The sequence below is a fragment of the Siphateles boraxobius genome, unplaced genomic scaffold (genome assembly GCF_051911475.1).
Source record: "Siphateles boraxobius isolate OS27281-9 unplaced genomic scaffold, OSU_SipBor_1 130, whole genome shotgun sequence".
NCBI lineage: Eukaryota > Metazoa > Chordata > Actinopteri > Cypriniformes > Leuciscidae > Siphateles > Siphateles boraxobius.
In genome coordinates, this window is record NW_027508734.1 from 37,272,501 (window position 1) to 37,290,587 (window position 18,087).

General features: G+C 36.7%; 1 long non-coding RNA gene across 2 annotated transcripts; it reads right to left on the reverse strand.

Moving 5' to 3' along the window:
• Positions 1-8,551: 8,551 nt before the first annotated feature.
• Positions 8,552-17,553, reverse strand: LOC143737613 (uncharacterized). Of its 2 annotated transcripts, XR_013203680.1 has the most exons (4): positions 17,528-17,553; positions 9,536-9,667; positions 9,146-9,221; positions 8,552-8,753 (listed from the first exon to the last, which is right to left on the reverse strand). It is a non-coding gene; the product is annotated as an uncharacterized LOC143737613 (long non-coding RNA). The 2 variants fall into 2 exon arrangements; XR_013203679.1 differs by lacking the exon at positions 17,528-17,553 and having other exon boundaries at positions 9,536-9,788.
• Positions 17,554-18,087: the final 534 nt, after the last annotated feature.

An 18,087-nucleotide genomic window follows, 5' to 3' on the forward strand; every position in this document is an offset into this window, starting at 1 on the left:
ATTTTAAAGCCCGCTAGAGACTGGAAGAATTGAAGTGGTATATACACCACAGTGGCAGTAAGGAGTGAGGGTCAGGATGTGTGGTCAGGTATGCAGCCTCAGGGGTCAAAGGTTAGAATAAGATTGGCCTCAAATAAGCCTCTGAGGTTTAGTCTTTTAAGGCCCTTCATGAATTCATCTCTGTCTATGATGTATCGGCTTTCATCAGCGCTTTGTCAGACTAACAGTGATCAATGAAATCATGCTGAAATAGTGCTCGTTTTTTAAAAAGGAAAAGAACGTTGTCCTTATGATTCTGTCCTTCCTATTTAATTATAATTAATTGAATTGAATGCACTAATTATTCATAACTGCATGGGGGAAAATAAATATTAACCTAAAAATGTACTTCATGTGTTTACATCAAAAATCTTTACCAACATTACTGAAACAAATTAAATAGGTTAAATCACACTAACAAAGCTGAATTTATCAGGCAGATATAGTTTCTTAAAGGGATAGTTCACCCAAAAATGAAAATTCTGTCATCATTTACTCAATCTTATAATTTTCCAAACTTGTATGACTTTCTTTTAGACATTTTGAAAAATGTTTAATTTTACATTTCACAAAATATCTTCAAAAACAATAAAGAACCTTGACAATAAGGTTGCATTTGTTAACATTATATAGTTAACAACATTAGTTAACATGAACTGAAAATAATGTTCCAAAGCATTTATTATCATTGTTAATGATTAATTCATGTTAATTTCAACATTTACTAAAGTCAAAAATTTTATCTGATACCCGAGCTAATATGAAATAACAAGCTCTAACGTTAGCAAAGATTTAAAAAAAAATACTGCAATAAATGTATTGGTCATTGTCAATGTTAATTACCTTATTGTAAAGTTTCACCATCTTCTTTTATGTTCCACAGAAGAAAGTCACACAGGTTTGGAACGATATGAGGGTGAGTAAATGATGTCAGGATTTTCATTTTTGGGTGAACTGTCCCTTGTTAAAGGTAACGATTGCTGGTCACCGTTTTTTTTTTTTTTTTACGGTAGGGCTCAGTGAGATCTATTAATGCTTGTATTGTTGATAATGTTAGTAATTTTAGAGAGGTGATGTCAAATTAAGGTAATAACAGCATCTGAAAACCCTGGACAGAGGGGTCATTGGTTCAGTTAGAGGTCATGTTGGCCCAGTCCAGCTCTTAATGTAATCATGATGCACTCTTTTTCCATGTGCATTAAAGGTTTAGGGTTACAGTGAATGGCATGTTTTGTGGTGGTGACTCTGGCTAATGGACTTTAACACAAAAAGCAGAGAAACAAGGTCACCGCTACATGTACACCACAAAGATCCAGCTGCCTCAAAATTTGCAATTTCCTCCTGACATTATCTGGCAACCCATATAGCAAAATCCTGAGTTAAATGCGTTCAATCCTGCTCCTAAAGATTTACCTTCCTGCTGAGTTTAATTCCAGTTTTGCACTTATGAGCATTGTGCAATCATTTGTCATCTGGTTGTGCGCCTGGGATTTTCAAAGTTAAAATATGCTTTGTGAAGTTTAAATATTTACAGACAACACGGGTATGTTCAACGCCTTTTAGTGTCACATCAGAGGTTGATGCAGGACAGGTCTGTGCTTTATGATGTTATATGGAGGACTAGTTCCTGATCATTTGACAAACATCAAGAGTGCGTTTGCTGATGAATCTCCTCTCCGCTGGACACCCAAAATAACTTCGGTTCATGTGGCGATGATACTTATGGTTTGTTTGATTCCTTCCGCCAGAGAGACGTTAAGAAAAGGATGAAGTAGCACTGAAAATATTTACGGCAAATCATGAGCGACAGTCGGCGTTACTCATTAAGACGTATTAGCGGTGATTTCAGCCTAGCTGACGCACGCTTCGCCTTCTCCAGCCCAAATGAGAGCAGAAGCTCTGACAGCAACATCGGTGTCTCTTCAAGACATTCAAGCACTAAGCAAAAATTCAATATGAGAGGGGAAAAATAACAGCAGAGAGGGGGATTGTGTTTTCTCCTTCATTCCCAGATAACAGAATTTCAGGGTGACAAACTTCAAGTGCAACACTCTGCCTCAGGGTGAGTTAATTACATTAATTTTCCCTGACACTCTCACAAAATAAAGAAATAGAGAAAATAACCCAACAAGATAGACACTGGAAAACAACATTTTATGTGGCCTTTTTTTCTTTTATTTATTTATTTTGTCAGCAATGATGAAATTAGTACAGAGGGCTCTCTCTGCCTATAATCAATCATTACTTTCAGTAGGTGCCAGAAAGCACCAACTGAAACCATATTTTCTTCACTTGTGGACAAAGGCTTCGAGATTGCGTGCCGCCCTTGTCCATAAATATATCTGGCCTTGACAACCCACAGGATTGGCTTTGAGATTTTACAGAGTAAACATCTGTTTGTGTGGGCCCTGAGACACGCTGGGCTCCTTACCCAAAACAGCAGTGCCTGTTTAAAGTCAATAAAGCAGCACGGCTCTATAGAAGTACAAGATCAACTCGAAGAGCAGACAGTATACAAGAGAGCAAAGAACATATTATGTTTGACTGTATTTGACTGTATTCAGCAAGGACACATTAAGTTTATCAAAGGTGACAACAAAAACATTCATAATGCTACAAAAGATTCAAATATGTTCATCAAAGAAACATTTCTTTTTGATTAAATAAATGTAGAGTTGGCGAGCATAACAGACTAAAAAATGTTTGTGTGTACAAAGCGACTATATGAACATTAGCATTTTTAAACAGCATTTTAAAATCTTCAAATCTTATTGATGACGATAATAAACAACAAAGTGCATCTAACGGTTGCATATCTGTTATGGAGTACAAAGGCCGCATCGTTTTGGACAACCAGGCGTCTATTTAACCGACAGATTTATCACAGAGAAAACACTGACACCTTGACTTGTGTCATAATTCCCGTTTTACAAGCCAATATCTTCACACATTATTTCGTTACATTAGGTGAATATTGCACTTAAAACTCCACCATTTAATTACATCCACCAGTCTAATAAACACATTTTATAGAGACCATAAATCACAAAAACAAAAACACACGGAATGTTGTTAATGTAACATATTTTATCATAAAGTGTAATCTATAAAGATCAGGTTTGTACAAAAAAAAGTGCTCAGCTTTGTGAATAACTTAAGTAAATGTAATAAATGTCAGGAATGTTGTGTATAAATCTTAGTTGCTGCATGTTGTTAGCTTGATACATTATAGGCCATAATTCGCTATAAATAAATGTTTATTAGCTTGCCAGACTTGTTTTGATGTGTTAATGATATGTATTTAAGGAGATTCACAAGAAATGCTCAATTAACGCACAACTTTCTGCACATTGTCCCGGTCAGAGTCCCCAGCATTGATTATAAGAAAAGCTGTGCTTTTTACAAATGTCCTTATTTGTAAGTACTGCATGTAAAAGTGAGACATAATTGAGTTAATTTATATATTCAGCTTTGTCACACCTGGCAGTTAATTCAAGTCGATTCAAAATGCTTTTACACTGTACAGAGGACACAGAACCATTCAAAATGGCTTAGGCTAAACATCCCTCCACTAAAATCCCAAGACCTTTGGGGGTCTAAAAACCAATGAGCGCTTTGTGTTCATGTCAGCAGATCCCTGGTCAGTTTAAGTGCTTTTCTCCCATATTGATTAAGATTACAGGAGGCCCTACACCAAAATCTGGTCCAAGATCGGTCATTAGAGGCCAACTGTGGCCAGAGCCCTGTGGCTGTATGGCATATGGTTACAATTTGTCACTAACACGCTTTCAGTTGAACCCAGGCTTGGGTCAGCCAGCAAACCCGCTGGCTACACACTCCCTTAAGCTCCATATTAATGACTGCTGAGGAACAGAAAGTGCTAAGCATAATGCCATGAATGCAAGTATTATTACAGACACCTGTGCAGAGACTCAGCGCTATTTATTCCTTCATTCATTCCTTTATTTATTTAATTTCGTCTTACACAGTTCCGATCAATAAGTAATTAATTTTACCACCTAAAGAAATATATGGCGTTTATGCCTGAACAATCAAATCAAACGGTAACATGGCTGTGTAACTATGAGAATGAGGCACTTAAGATGGAAATAAATACATAAAAAGCTGAGAATGTATTCGTTTCTTTCTTCTTTTTTTACCATGGAAAGTGATTTCATTCTTTGTCTTAGAGGTCATTTGACTGAAAAACAAATATATATTAAATACATTTACACTTTTAGGGGCAAAAGGGTTCAGTGGGGTTCTATATAGAATCCTATGGTTCTTGACTCAATTTCAAAGAAGCATTTATGTCAAAAAGGTTCTATATAAGGAGAAATGTCTTAAAGGGATAGTTCACCCAAAAATGGAAATTATGTTATCCTTTACTCAGCCTTAAGTTGTTTCAAACCTGTATGAGTTTCTTTCTTTTGCTGATAACAAAAGAAGATATTTTGGGCCCCATTGACTTCCATAGTAGAGATAAAAATGCTATGAAAGTCAATGTTTGGTTACAATGTTCTTCAAAATATTTTCTTTTGTGTTCAGCAGAAGAAATAAATTCATACAGGTTTGGAACATCTTGAGGGTGAGAAATTATGACAGAATTTTCATTTTTGGGTGAACTATCCTTTAAATGTTTGCATAATACTTTCCTGTTTGATGGGTTATTTCATATTTTTCTAGTGATAAAGTATGTTTATGAGCTGTTTATTTTATACAATTTTATTAAAATTAATTTATATTAAATCCATAAAGTGATGGGAACCCCTATACTGGTTACTTGTTCGAAGATATTATGGCCCCAATGACTTCCATAGTGTAGAGAAAAAAGAAGAGAAGTCAATGTTGCCCATCAACTGTTTGGTTACTGACATTCTTCAAAATATCTTCTTTTGTGTTCAGTAGAAGAAGAAAAAAATCATACTGGTTTGGAAGAACTTGAGGCTGAATAAATGATGACAAAATGTTCTCTATCCCATGATTGCATAATGCTTTCATGTTTAATGGGTTATTTCATATTTGTCTAGTGATAAAGTATATTTATAAACGGTTTAATTTATAAAGTTTAATTAAAATTCAAACAAAATTAATGATGGGAACTCCGAAAATGTTAGGGTTACTTGTTCATATTTCTGCATAATTCACTATTATTACTATAAAATGTACACAGTGTGTGTCACCTTAAAATAAAGTGTTACCTGCATTCAATATTCCTATAAGAGACAGAGAATGAAAGCAAAGTAAAGACAATCCAAACACACTTGTTATGGCCGCTATAGAGAAGGAAATCTTACAGGGGCAGAATAATAGAGTCATAGGGACCAGCGGCAACCTGAAAATGTTTTCTCAACCAAGACCAGTACGCATACCGACATTTCCCCAACTGACTGGGACATATTTTAGACTGCAGGTATGGGAGAGGGAAAAAAATGAGAAAGGGAGGGGGTATGGTTTGATGTTTTGTTTGTTCTCCTAGGCAAAATGGACGACATACATTGTCCCTTATTGCCTAAAGACTCCCAATGCAATTCTAGCCCTCAGTGGTCACACGGGGAGTATGCTCCAGGAGTCACATGGTCAGATGGATCACATCAATTTACCACGGGAAAAACAGAAAATAAGAGAACCCCTAAAAAAGAGAAAACAATATAGCTTTGTCTTCTTTTGACCTCTCGTGGCACACAAATACTATGTGTTATTGTGCGAGTAACGCACAGCTAAATACAGAGATGTTCTTGTGTTTGGACCAAAGGGGAGATAAATGAATCCCTATCTAGGTTTGTCATGGCTGGACAGAGAGGAAAATCATGTACTTGTAGACCTATATCGCCACCCACTGGACACTTTCAAAATTAAAGATTCAGTCAGTGTAGTGAGCTTTTTTTTTAAATTTAGAGATGCTCAAACCACTCCTATTCTGTTTTTTAAACGATCTTGACTTTTCGACTACAAGAAAGTTATTTCTTTCGTTTGAATCTGTGACGGTGAGTGGCAGAGAGAGCAGCCCTCAGCGAGAAGTGTGGATTTGTGGAGATGTGATGATGGTGGCAGGGTGACAGAAGAGGACATGGGCACTACTGCTGTTATAGTTTTGAACATGACTTGAACAGCAGTTAAGTGATGCGATGTTTTTGTCAGTTGGGAGGGAGTGAGTGATACCATGAGACAGAGTTTGGATCACTTTCTCCTCAGGGGACACAAATAACAGATTCACAAATAATTTTGCAAACTGAAAAAAAATCTTAAGCATTTCTCTCACAATTAGTAAATAAAGGCAATAGTTTAAAGTCTCTATAATGAGAGTTATCACTTTCATCTGTATTATAAGTGTGTAGATGCACGTGCGGGGCTTTCTTAGAACAACTAAACAAATAATAAAATACCCACCAGCAGTACTTCTATTAATTAATATGTGTTCTGAGATGCAGAATTTATTTGGTAGATTAAACATTTTCCATACAAGTGAAATGTTTATACTAACTGCATATTTTTGTTATGTGTTCATTTTTGAGTATATGATGCTCCCAAAATGTAGCCTACAGTGCATGCATTTTTCTTTAGGTGTCTGAACTTAATGTCGACTTAATGTTTTTAGCAGGTAAATTAAGATTGCGTGACATACAATTACAATATTTTTCATTTAGAAGTATTTGAGGGATGCTTGATGAAAGAAAATACGTAGGTTTAAAAGACATTAAATGGTTATGCACAAATACTAATTTCCCACCCAATATGATACAGGGATTTCTATGCATTCTGTTTTTAAAACAAAAGATTTCATCATTCAAATAAAAATCATTAAACTGATAAATCTTTGACTTGGATCATGTGACATTTATATATTTATTGTTTGTTTGTTTGCTTGTTTTTTAGTTGTATAAATTTCATGTTACTTCATGGCTTCGAGAGTAAAGTGAGTAAATTGGGATTTAGCTGAATAAACATTTTATGTTCGTTTGACATTAAAATAAAATAAAATAAATGTTGTCTGTAAATTAAGTTTTGACATCATTTTGTTTGTGTTTGTAAATTGATGTCATATAATATAACAAATTTCTCTGCTATGACAGATTTCTATATGCTGTAAAAAACAGGTTATTTGGTTTGTGTGATTAAAAAACGTAATGTTGAACTGCCAGATGTTTTCAGCCAGATAAGTGTCACATGACACATTTAATTTGTGTCAAGTAGCCTATACTCAAAACGTTATTGTACTGGACTAAATAGTTGGACTTAACTGTCTACTGAACAAAACTAGTAGTGAGTGAGGTGAAACAATGGTAAAGGCATCATATGTGGCAGAGATTTTGTCAGCCAAATCCCTTTGACCTAAAATATTAATCTGAAGTACCCATTGAGAGTTTAACTTAATTCTTACTTTAATAATTTAACTACACATTCATATTGATGTTGGACAATGGTCAGGACATGCAGGTAAACAAAAAATATTGTTTATTTTTAGGATTTTATTTTGGTTGTTGTTGCTTTAAAATAATTGATTTTAGTTTTACATTTCATGATTTATTTTAAATATAATAATGACTTGGTCCCACACAAAACCCTATCTGCCTTCAAGGTGAACGGAAATGTTAACGGATAGATTTCTCGAGGTAATGTATAAACCTCAATAGACATAACTCATACCATTGTACTGAATGATTCATACTTTATGGTTTTATGATATTGATTTAGAAGGTATACCATGCACTTCAAAGAATAACATGGTTTTATAATGGAATTACCATTATACCAGGTGCAAAAAAAAAATACTTTAAAATGTACGTTACTTCATTTGTAAGTGTAGTACACTAATGAGAATCAACTGTCCATCCCCCTCACTACATTATGAACAAGTATGACACCACATCACAAAATATCTAGCCTTCGGACTGGTGTTGTTGAGATATTAGAGAAATTAAACCGATTGTTGTGTTATAATAATGTCATCCTCACACAGTATATCTGTCTCAGAGCTCTGTTTGGACAGAGGGGATAATAAGGAGGTTATGGGAACCCTAATCGCTGTTTCCCTCTCAATCACACTCTCAGCCTGGAAAAAAAAAACAGGAATAGAGAGAAAAAAGTTATGAAATAATAGCTTAAACTGAAGAATTGCTTTAATACTTCAATAGAAATAACCTAATTCCAACATTTTCAAAGGAGCAGGCGGCCTTGCTTCGGGCTAACGCGTAATGTGTGAGTGAAAGTATATCGCGTGTCACTCTGCATTAGAGAAGCGAGCCTGTGTGCCTTTGAATGAGAGGCAGCTGGGGTAATAGGAAGTGCAGATATTAGAGCTAATGAAATCACAAAGAACAAGACAGATGTGCCATTTGACCAAGTGCTGCGGTGCCGGGGCGTTACATTTGCCCACAACACTCAGACAAGAAGGCTCAAGCCCTGATAGCAACCCGTATGCCGCTCCATTAAAATGCATAATGCACAGCGAATGACCTGTGTGTTTATTTACTGTAGCTTGGTCCGGATAGATTGTGTCACTCTATATATCTCTTACACGCCACAGACCCCCCTACACGCCATTTCAAAACATTTAATCGTACATCAATGTTATTTCTTTGCTCCATCACAGCTCTACGGTGAATTTGGCCAGGAGCTGCAAGAACAACTTGTATTTCCTCGCACGTCATTCAGCAAACACAACTGTCACATTTAGGCTGCCATCAATATCTACTCCCCAGCATGCATGTCATCTGGAAAACATACAGAGGAGTCAGACAAATAAACACAACAACCTGGAGTCATTCGAAAGGATTTGTGGTCGGGGAATTGTTGTTTTGGGGGGTCTGCGCAGTGCCACATCCGACCTGTGGCAATAAGTGCGTTAGTCATCTATGATTCATGTCAAAACATACTTAATGTATCAAATATATGAAACACTTTGACAGCTGCTATGGAGAACAGAGGACTGGAATGGTTTTCAAACAAAACAAGCTGTTTTCCTCCCCCACTTCCTCCCCTCGCACAATAGCTTGCACCGGTGGACTTATGTCCATAAACAGTTTATGATGAAATGCCGTAGCACTTAATTAAAACAATAAATCCAAAGTGTGCATTAGTGGCCCCCTCCTCTCGCCTCACTGACCTCAGCTGTGTCCATTCTGGAACCGTGCATCACCGGGGCCGGGTGAGTCTGGAGACCAAATCTTATTCCGTGCGCCCTGAAATGATGCCACAAATGTGTTGTTATTACTCTCTTGCTTTCTCTCTCTTTTGCAGATAATTTAATTCATATTTCACTTGATATGTGGCAGAGGCCTAATCTCTCACACAATACAATAGAACAAAGGGGTTGCTGTTTGGAAAGCAGACTAAATTCTCTTTGGATGTGATGCACTGGGTATTTATCCATTTAGCACCGCATTATGAAAAGCTATTTTAGATTGCCTAAAAGGGTGCACACTCTTTATGATTTTGCTCACACAATTACTTATAAAGTGAGTCACTAACTGTTAACTGTAAATTGCAAAGTTACCTGAACTTCCTGGCAAATTCTGTAAAATTGCTGATCTGCTCACAGGCAGAAAAACACTCTGGTCTCAGCTTGAATGTTGGTGCATCACACCCGTTGAAAATCACAGTTAACATATAAAGACGAGAGATGAACCTGTGAACAAATGCATGTGATTTTATTATTTTTATGCTGCCCTTTTTCTAAACCCATGTATTGGGTCCAGTACTTTTGGTGTACATGAAATGGATGTTTTTGTATATCTTTTGTCCTGATCTACTGTATGTGAACAGAATTCTCAAAGTTTTTTTTTTTTTTTTTTTTTTTTTAAATGATTCCTTTAAATGTTCTGCACTGTGGCTCACTGCATTTAATTGAATCTCCTTCCAAGCATAATGATAAAGCAACTTTTTACTTTGAATTCTGTCTGTGAAAACGTCACGTCCATTGGATGTTTTTCCAAATCACACGCTGATTAAGTACAGTAGGTAGTGAATATCACTTTTTTTTTTCGAGTCCATAGTATATTGTCTATTATGACAAACAGCAAATCTGTCATTTAATCTGTCAAACAGTGCACAGTAAAAATCCTCCATGCAGTCTTTTTCTCCTGATTCACCAGACAGTCTATTATGAAGTAATTTTCTTAACAACATGAATCATTATTCTTTTCTCCTGCAGGCTTTAATCCACTACAGTTAGCACCTGTTATTATTTCCAACAGGTGAATTGCTTTTTCCTGGCACAAAGAAAAATGACAGATATCTAACCTGAGCAGTGGAACTGTACATCTTGATGTCATCATATGCAGTTTGCACACTGCAGTTCTTTTTTAAACCTTTTTTTTTTTTGCTTATAACTTAAACTTGTATTTATCTATAAAATATGCTAATTGCTTAAACTATTTATTTAATATATTTTCTTTCTATTTTTTATTTAACGTACAATTATTTTCAGTTCCTTGCATCTAAATGGTAGTTTCAGGAACTTTTCAGTGTTTGTACTACTCCACTTGTCTTTGTGTGTGTGATCCACAGATTCTCTGCATAGTAGTACTAGTGAGGACTGTTCAGTGACTCTTTCTGTAATTGTTACGCTGACAAGTGACTGTCCTATATACAGTAGGAGTCATTACAACTTTAGTTCAAAACACTTGCTGTATCCGAAATTGCATTCTGTTTTATTATGTCCTACATTTGAATAAGAACTTCCTGTTAAAAAACAATGTTCTATATAGTATTGGGTGACCATATTTTAGTTTTCAGAAAAGAGGACGTGGGGGCGTGGATGGGGGGTGAATGCATCAAAAAATACTTGACAAATGCATTCACAACCTTGCAACTGTGTTATTGTACTTTAATGCATAAAGTAACACATCCTTTTAATTTTAAACGTTTGGCCCGTAACAATAGAATAATATATATATATATATATATATATATATATATATATATATATATATATATATATTCCTTATGTGGGCTTCTAGGTCGCTATAGCACCTTTATTTGACACTGACACGTATGTGCCAGCTTTGCATGTCCAGCATTCTGCTTTACACGGATCCCAACCGAAACAAAAACACGGGATTTGTCTCTGTAAGTCATCTGTGAATTTACATTTGGGCTTTACATTTGAGCACAAATAGGTCCACACTTCTTTTGGCTGAAAAGGCTTTTATTGGTTACTCTATTTAGTACACCTACACACTCGACTGTGTAATATTAACTACGTAAATACTTTTAAATTGTTACTTATAAATTGCAAATATACAAAGATATAGATTGTGTAAATGAAATTAAATCTTCCTCATTCTTTAACTGCTCAACATACTAACAATAAGCTTTCATTTCACGTCCTTCATTTGCTTTATTTTTTAAGGATACATCAAGTGTATCCTTCACATCCTCCAATCACCAACAATCCTTTGTGCACATTTCAATTCACCAAAAAATAATTATCAGAAAATGAATCGGCACTGAGCTCATTCAATTGCACTATGCAATCACATGCAATGTGCAATGACAATCCCTGGGGGACCACTTCATTGTACTTCATTAACAGAAAGTCAGATAAAATAAAGCTTTTTCATATAAAGTATTTTTCAAATAATAATTGTGATAGTACTTTTGTCCTGTGACTGCAGGGATGGAAACATTTGTATTATGCAGCCATGCGCACTTACTAGACCATCTCATTCTAGGACCTACTGCTGAGAAGCCTACAAGTCTCCAACGGACTGGACTAGGAAGGACGCAGGCTCTCTAGGATTCAGGCTTCCGTTTGAGAAGCATTCTGTAAGTGCATATGGAGTGTGTCGTTTAGAACAGGCCTGCATAATGCATATAGTGTAACTTATAATGGTTAACAAACAAATATATAGATTGTGTATATGAAATTAAATATTTCTCGTTCTTTAACTGTTTAGCCTGCTAACATAACACATTGCTAGCCTGTTCATCCCCATGTTGTCAATCATTTTATCCCTTAAAACTCATCTTTGATCACCAAAATTACAAACGTTTTTTTCTTTGAAAAAAAATGTCTTAATGTCTTACAATTGCTTGAATGTAACTCTACACCCTTCGTTCATTTAGTATACGCAGTTCTATGAATATGCAAATTAGCCCTGCCTCCACTCACTCCCACCAGCTCAGAGATTCACTCGTTGATGATCACACATTGACGTGATTGGTTACAAGGTAGTTTGTGATTTATGCCAGCGATTTCAAACCGCGTTTTTGAGACTGTCTTTGGTTCACTGCAGTTTCAAAGAGAAAATGCTCAGTAACGGTGCTGACTTATGAGTTTGCACATAGTTTTTCTTAAAGCAGATCAAAAACACCACATAGACATAACAACATTAGAAGCCTGATTTTCACCACAGGGGGACTTTAGTATTATATTTTATTCTCCCTCGTATATTCGGGTAGATAAGATGGCATTCACTCATTAGGTTTGTGCTGAGGACATGAGACAGTGACAGACACCTCGCAGCAGCATTTTGGACCAGTTGGAAGTAGTCAAAGGGATAGTTCACCCAAAAATGAAAATTCTGTCAGTATTTACTCACCCTCATGTTGTTCCAACCCCGTAAGACCTTCATTCATCTTCGGAACACGAATTAAGATATTTTTGATGAAATCTGAGAGCTGGATCATTTCCTCCATAGGTTTCTTCAGGGATTGAACTTGCCAGCCCCGAAAAGTTATTAAAGATATCGTTAAAATAGTCCAAGTGACTACAGTGGCTCAATCGTAAGTTTATCAAACGACGAGAATACTTTTTGTGCGCAAAACCCACCAAAAATAACAACTTTATTTCAACTATTCATTTCCTTCTATAGGTCTCTAGTCAATTCACTAGTATAATAGCGTAAGCTTCTGTTGTTGTACGTCACACGCATCACACACATGACCAGCGTCGTCCAATAGTGAGCCTACGTGTGACGTAGCTCTACGCAATTACACTACATTAACTGACTCGAGGCCCACAGAGAAGGAAATTAATAGTTGAAATAAAGTCGTTATTTTTGTTGTTTTTTTGCGCACAAAAAGTATTCTCGTCGTGTGATAAACTTAAGATTGAGCCACTGTAGTCACTTGGACTATTTTAACAATATTTTTAATAACTTTTCGGGGCTGGCAAGTTCAATCCCTGAAGAAACCTATGGAGGAGTGATCCAGCTCTCAGATTTCATCAAAAATATCTTAATTCGTGTTCCGAAGATGAACGAAGGTCTTACGAGGTTGAACAACATGAGGGTGAGTAAATACTGACAGAATTTTCATTTTTGGGTGAACTAACCCTTTAAGCAGTGATTTATAATACCAACATACGTATAGTATGTAATCTACTGCTATGTAATCTAGCAGTAATCTAATCTTGTAAATAAAAAAGCATGAATGACTTTTTTCAGATCACGCATGGACAGAAATTGTTTCAACTTCACTATTAATCTCAAGTGATAAAAACAGGACTTAACCACAGAGTAAATCTGTTTCTCAAACTTGAAATCATAGAAATGAAAAGAGATTCCATGCTTAGAAAAAATTGGCCCAAGTGGTAACATATACAAAGAAAACACAACCAGGGCGAGAATGGACCCCTTTGGAACCACATTAAGCAAAGAGACAGGTTGTGAATATTCTTGATAGACAATTACAGAACAAAAATCTGTTAGAAAGAAAGGACTTAAACCATGCAAGAGCTATACAATGGATTCCTGCCACTTTTTTAAGCCTTGATAGTACAATTGTGTGGTCAGTGGTATCAAATGCAGTGCTAAGGTCCAATAAAACAAGAACTGCTGAGGATCCTGAGTCAGCTGCAGTCAATAAACTGCAGTTTGACATTATGTCGACTGACAAATGGGGTCACTATGGAAAGCACCACAACCACTGAACTGTGATATGAGTGCTAGCGATGCAGAAGCTGGCAACCTGTTGGCAGCTGCTCTCGCTGAGTCGTAACCTACTCAGCGCCCCACATAAGCCCCAAATCTTAGTCCTCCATGCTGTATGGGGTGGAATGGGTGGGGCTTACTATGGAGACGGTCGTTAGCTGCTGTTGCTTTTCAATGTTCTTCATGGAAGAGTGCTTCGATTGGCTCTCTTCCCATGTTTCTTTTTCAGTCACGACTAATATGTTTAACGCTGGGGAAGTGTACCAAGTCCAGGAGGAGAGGGACGCTACAGAGGCCACATCCTACCTATAAGGAGGAAACATGTGGAAATACACATATGGACTGAACAGTGGGGCAGTGCTACATATGGAAGAATCTCTGGGGTAGGTCCTACACGGAAAGGCATGGAACTACTACAGATGTAGAGATGGGCCAGAGCAAATCTGCCTAGGGAAAGACACAGATTGACCCTGCATGCATCTCAAGTACTGGGCCTGGCGTTGGACACTTCCACTGCGACTGACTGCCGGAAAGATACCTGGAGGATACTCAGTCCAGGGCTCACCAACTAGGGGACTCTCATCGAGAACATAGAAGGTGCTCGCATCCCCTACTTAGAGGGGAATGGCGCTGCAAGGGAGACATTCCCGACACTTACCTGTTTGTAACCAACACACGGGAAAAAATGGCTCAACCCGGCTATTGTAGAATCTCTCGAAGGTGTTAGGTGTTGCCCAGCCTGCAGCTATGCAGATGTCTGCCTAGTGGAGTAAGCCCTCACTCCGAGGGGACACGGCACATCTTAGGATTGGTACGCCAAGGCGATGGCAACCACTATCCAGTGGGCAAATTGAGAGTGCTTGCAAGTTTACCACCTGGTCCTGGAAGAGAGTGGTGGGAACTTGGGGCACATATCCAAGGCACGACTCGCTGACTGAAAATGCCTGCAGGTCCCCCACCCTTTTGATGGAAGTAAGTGGGGTTAGGAGCGCTGTTTTTAGAGACAAGATCTTAAGCTTGACTGACTCTAGCGGCTCAAAGGGAGTTCATTGCACAGGGTAGAGCTTGCACAGCTGAATGCACCTTTTGTTGATCTCCAGCTCTGGCAAAAATCTAATGAGTAGATGCATGCCGCCATGTTATATACCCATATGTACTGTGGAGTGGTTTGTCATGCAAATTCTACTCGCCAATTTCATTGGTCATTTTTCTAAAACTCAGAGGGGATTGGGGCTCCCAATTGAGACCCCATTTGTCAGTCGACATTATCTCGAAGTGACTGACAGACAGAAAACTGATAGCATACAAGTATGGCAAGGCGATATTTCAGATTTTTTCGATGAATTCACATTTAATGTTTCCACAATGTTATTATTTTTAAACAAGAAATCAGGTTTTTTAATAAAAATGTTGAAACATTACTATTAGATATATTGACAATAGAATGATAGCAGTTAAGAGAAGAAAATTATCCAACCACATGATGACACTGAAAGGTGCTGTTATTTTCTGTATTTACAAAGCATTTGATGTTAATAGTAGCCTACTGGTGTTATTTTTTGCTGTTATTTTTTGGCTAAGAAATATTTGTTTGTAGAAAAGTTTGTAAAATATTTCACTTCACATTTCATGCATATTTTCTGCAAACATTTTTAACAAATAACAAGTCATCTGTTTTACTTTTACACCATGTTCAGGTGTGGTGCACTTGGAATATACTATACTTTTTTAAACTAGATGGTTAATAAAGAGAATGTTAGTTGAATCATATTTTAGTTACGTTAAGTTGACAAGCACTAAACCGGGAATCGGTCAATCGTTCTGAAAAAAAAAAAATTGATTTTTTTGTAATATCACCCAGCCCTACATACAAGCTACAATTACAATCGGGTTTGTTCACGACACTGTACATACATTCAACATGTTGTCATTGTCATGTGACTTGCGGCATCAGTTGATTCACTGTTATTCCCTTAACTTCTCTTCCATAGCCTCATGGGATAGTAAAGTCAATGCTTCCCATCCCTGTTCCTGGAGGTACACCAACACTACACATTTTCCAACTCTTTCTAATCAATCACACCTGAATCAACTCACCAGCTCGTTATTACAGACTCCCAGACCAGAAATATATGGGTCAGATAAGGGAGACATGCAAAATATGCATTGTTGGTGTGCCTTCAGGAGCAGGGTTGGGAAACACTGAACACTTAATTGTTCATCAGATGTGAACTTCAGATGTGAATGGTTGAAGTAACAGGTCACTTTTCCCCTACTGTTCTATGAATATTCAGATATACTTTACTACTCTTTTTAAGTAGGCCTACTGTTTTTCACCTACTATATAATAGGGAATTAGTCATATTTCAGTGACTGATTCATTTAGAAACTAAATGTTTTTAAAATTAGTCATTGAATCGATATCCAATTTGTTGAAAAACACTACAGGTGTGTCCCAATTCACATACTTATTCACTAGATGTACTTTAAATAGCTAAATGGTGCACATATTTAACAGAAAAAACAAAGTGTGGAATGTTGAACACTTTTTTTATGTTGGACACTTCATGCACTCAATTGTCGCAGCTTTCCTTCCGTAGCAGAGGGGGAAAGGCAGTCAGAATGACAAAAAAAACCTTATCACATTTATACACTAGACGGTAAAGTACGGCCCTGTCCTAAATGACCCAAACCAAGTGCAACTTAAAATTTAACAAACGAAAGAGTTTTTTGTGTTGTGTTTGGAAAAATGGTACATACATTTTTGTGCTTTATGTAAAACCAATGCATAAAGTTGCAATTGGCTTGTCCTTATATTAAAGTTTTGGTTGGCTATGTGAACTATTGTGAAAACATTTGAGAATTTTGTGCCCAGTGTTTTGAAAAAATTATGAATGTGAGTCCGCACTTTCGTGATGTAACAGTGCTTTGTCTGTTGGGGAGAAGTCTGCTGCAGAGCTCGCTTCAGTGTGGGCTCGGCAAAAGTGCGCATCGAGGGTGCATATTGACCACAAATGGGGCACCCGCGAGCACCCTTCTGAAACCTAAAATTACAAATGGGATATTCTATGGTCTCATTTTAGCACCTGCTGAGAAGCCTACAAGCCTCCAACGGACTGGACTAGGAAGGATGCAGTTTCTCTAGGATTCAGGCTTCCGTTTGAGAAGCATTCTGTAAGTGCATATGAAGTGTGCCATTTAGGACAGTCCTACATAGTGTATAGTATAGTTCATAATTTGGGACACAACTAAATCATTCAGGAACAAAACACAGCTTCTGTTTGCAATGGTTTTATGTGGCTTTGTTTAGAACAATTTTCATTGGTGGAGCTTTTATAATAGAAGAGATGGCATAATAACACACTTTGATTGTATGTTGAATAAATCTGCTCAAGTAGCCTACTCTATGTTCATTAAATTAGAAATTTTAGATTAAATAGATAAAGTACATGGCGATCTTCATGTAAGTTAAGTGTAAGTACATACTGTATGTACAATGTAAGTTACTCGATGGCAAAGGATTGTGACTTATGTACAATATATTTGTCATGAGTGCCAGAGAATTTTCTACAGTTAGCTTCAGTAATGGGGAACTAACCTCACTCTCTCACCTGGTTGAGGGCCCAGCTTCTGAAGCTCTTAAGGAGATGCCGCATGACACCTGCAGTGTTTGCAGAGGATTGATTAACAAAAAGAAGGTCCAAAAAGAAGGTTGATGTAAAAAAAATAGACAGCAGTAAATAAGAGGAAAGTGCATAAACTATGACAAATATAAACAAATAACATTTAAGTCAATTTGTTTTTTAAATCATATATATTTAGGCCTGTATTTTTAATTGAAGAGATGACATAATAATAGAAACTACAGTAGATGTATCGACATTTAATAATTCTTCTAATGAAGATATTTGAAATATACATTTAATTCATATAAATCTTAAATACAAATTTTTATTAAAATAATAATATTTAAAAAATCAAGCACAAGCATCAACATCATCTCCAATTAGGGAAGCATCTTACTTTAAGGCTCTTTACTTTTCACTTCAAAATCTACAAAAAGCTGCAGACCTACATAATTTAATTATAAAATAAATAGATCATAATCTCGTCGGTTCGGTAGAATAAATTGCGATGAATGCACAAAATTCTTAAATTAGTACTTCAGCAC